At 48.8% G+C, this 3,276-nt stretch overlaps 1 pseudogene; it reads right to left on the bottom strand.

The window, feature by feature from the left end:
* Positions 1 to 1,704: 1,704 nt before the first annotated feature.
* Positions 1,705 to 2,961, bottom strand: LOC131760387 (membrane protein BRI3 pseudogene; annotated as a pseudogene).
* Positions 2,962 to 3,276: the final 315 nt, after the last annotated feature.

Genomic DNA, 3,276 nt, shown 5'->3' with positions numbered 1-3,276 from the left:
ACATTAATTCCCACCTTGGGCACTGCCCAGATCTGGCAGTCTTCCTAACTTTTTCCATCCTACTTGGATCAGCTCTCCTCCCCGGTTTCCAGCCAGCTCATGCTTCTGCCTGGTATTTCCATGGTCTGCAGGGAGAGGTCCATGTTCTACCTCCTAGTCCCTCAGAAATCCTCATTCTTTCTCCCGGCCGGCCCTCTCCTGTCTCAGTCCTGTCTTCCCTCTCTCCACTCGGACTATGGTTGAGACTTAACTTTATGCATTAAAGAGCTATAGGAGGGGGAAGAGGACACCTTTAGTCTTGGCCTCATCGTTTCCCAGTTTCCTCCCACTTCTTACAGCCAAAGCCATGGTTGACTATTTTAAAACCTGTAGCAAACACGCAACCATTTATTCTGTTGTGTGTGTATTTTTTTGTTTTGTGTGGCGGTACGCGGGCCTCTCACCGCTGTGGCCCCTCCCGTTGCGGAGCACAGGCTCCAGACGCGCAGGCGCAGCGGCCACGGCTCACGGGCCCAGCCGCTCCGCGGCACGTGGGATCATCCCGGACCGGGACACGAACCCGCGTCCCCTGCATCGGCAGGCGGCCTCTCAACCACTGTGCCACCAGGGAAGCCCATTGTGTGTGTATTTTTAAAAATCAGTTTTAAAGTCAATTATTTACTTGTCATGCTTTAAATTTTGGCTTTTGGACGAGAAAAACGTAATCACCGTATGTGTATGTGGCAGAGACAGTGCTCGCTTAGTATACCCCATATACTCCCCCAATTTCCCAGCCTCCCTTGCAGGTAGGTAAGGGCTATGCGCAAGCTCTGACGGGTCAACTAGAGATGGAAATGTCTTCTCTACCTCTCCTTTCCCCTGCATTGACCTTGAGACCTGCAAGCCGAGATGGGTCCCTGAGCCACACCTGAGGGACAGATGTCCCCGCTGACCCACACTGGATCTTACATGCATAAGATATCCACCTCTGGTGTGTTAAGGCACTGAGACTTCAGGGTTTTGTTTGTCATCACAGCATAACTTGACATTGCTCTGACTCATGCAAGTGTGGAGGTTTATTCCTGCCACCACCCAAGAATTGCCTTTATTTTTCGGCCGAGCAGCATATGGGATCTTAGTTCCCCAACCAGGGATCGAATCCGTGTCCCCTGCATTGGAAGCGTGGAGTCTTAACCACTGGACCACCAGGGAAGTCCCAAGAATTGCTTTTTAAACAACTTAAAATGTATATAAATCATATGTGTTGATCATGGAAAAGTAGAAAATACAAATAAACAGAATAGAAGTAAATAAAAATCATCTATAATCCTACTAGCCAGAGATAAATACTGGTAACATTTTGGTGTCCGTGGTTCCTGTTTTTTCTAAGTCTGTATAAATATATATTTATTTATTATTCTGGACTCTCCTTTTTTTTTTGACAATGGTATGGATCTCATTTATTTAAAACACTATTTCTCACCTTTCTCAAACTGAAGACTGTGAAAAATAAAAGCAGTGCTTTACTGAGCTGTCGTTGACCTGGGAACAGTGCCGTGCGCGTCCACACTACTGACCCTTGTGCCCTCAGCTCCTCCTGGCAGCACCCAGTCCCACCTCACTTTACAAAACAGTCCTGGAGCTGAATGCCATAAAGCTAGTGTACACGACATTTACATTAGAAAAAGAGAGCTGGGTGTGGGGAAGCCAGGTGTGCTGTTCCCTTTAAGTAAAGTTTGCTGCACAGTTGGGCCATCTTCGTTTCCTCAAGGCAAAACAGCAGATGAACCCAAAGGGGCACAAGACGATGGCCAGGAAGACGCCCAGGAAGGTGAAGGAGTCCTCCAGAGCCCAGACCCTGCAGACAGGGCAGCCTCCAACAACAACGATGGAACTGGCACGGGGCCGGCTGACATTTCGACTGTGGATGTTGCAGACCCTGGGGTGGCGGTGGGGTAACCCTGTGACGAGGTAGGGGGAGGGCGGCCGCGGGGAGGGCGCCGTAGCGGTGCGGGCCGCACGCGAAGCCGCCCTGGCCGGCCCCCAGGTGGTAGGCGGGCGGCCGCTCCTGCAGCAGGGGCCTGTGGTCCAGGGCGGGCGGCTCCCGTTCGCGCTCGGACTCGGCTCCGGCGCGGACTCGCGGGGACGCCCAGACGCCCGGCGGCGGGGCTGGGCCCCCTGGAGGCGGGCGCCGTGGGCTTCCCCCGCCGCGCCTCCCCACGCCTGGAATCTACTTTTTCACTTGACAAAATATCCTGCAGATTTCCCCAAAGCAATACATGTGATTCTAGAACACACTCTTTAATCATTGGGTAGCTTTGCATTATGGCTGTATCATAATTTACATACTGCTGGAGTCTTATCTTCCTCTGCCTAAACTGCTTTCAGTGACATTGCTGCTCCCTTTCCACGTATCTTATCCCTTACTTCCCTTCCCACTCACAGAATGACTCTTAATCATCTACATTTATAGAATGCTAATGAGACCTTCCAAAAATAACTAGAGTGGCCGTGAAATTCACAAGGTGATATTTTCGGATGGGGAAGGAAGAAGCAAAGTTTTTGCAAAGTATCTATCCTTTTGATTATTCTTATTGTCATTATTATGCTTATTTGCTTGGGAAATCTTAGTTTTTATTCTCTGTGTAGTAACAAATGACTTGGAGGGGACAAAGGAGATGTCAGGATGGGTAGCAAGAGGAAGCCATTTAAGTTAGGGTTGGTGTGGCTGCAAGAAAAAAAGCCACAACAAACTCAAAACTAACAGTAGCTTAAATGAGCAAAAGTTTATGTCACTCTTATATAAACTTCTGGGCACTTCCCTGGCAGTGGGAAGACTTCACGCTTCCACTGCAGGGGCCATGGGTTCCATCCCTGGTCAGGGAACTAAGATCCTGCATGCCGCGTGGTGTAGCCAAAAGGAAAAAATTTAAAATAAAAAAGGAAAAGTCAGGAGGTAGGCACTCCGATACAGTACTCCATGGAGTATCAAAACCCAGACTTCTTCTACTTGCTCTCCTAAACATTTTCTTCCCCTCCCGAATTCACCTCACAAGGTTCACATGGTTGCTTTAACTCTAGCCATTACATCGACATTCCATCCAGAGGGGAGGACATGAAAAAAAGGAGAAGAAAATGTCATTCTTTTAAATTGCACTCTTTTTGGAAATTGAACATATCATGTCTGCTTAGTCACTCGGCCACCTATGGATGCGTGAGAAGCTGGGAAATATAGTCCTTATCCTCAGTGTTCATGTGCCCAGATAAAAATCAAGAATGCTATTGCTGGGACTTCCC

This window comes from Kogia breviceps, chromosome 7 (assembly GCF_026419965.1).
Source record: "Kogia breviceps isolate mKogBre1 chromosome 7, mKogBre1 haplotype 1, whole genome shotgun sequence".
NCBI classification, from domain to species: domain Eukaryota; kingdom Metazoa; phylum Chordata; class Mammalia; order Artiodactyla; family Physeteridae; genus Kogia; species Kogia breviceps.
The sequence above is the reverse complement of the archived record's forward strand: the minus strand, read 5'-3'. Positions and strand labels throughout refer to the sequence as shown.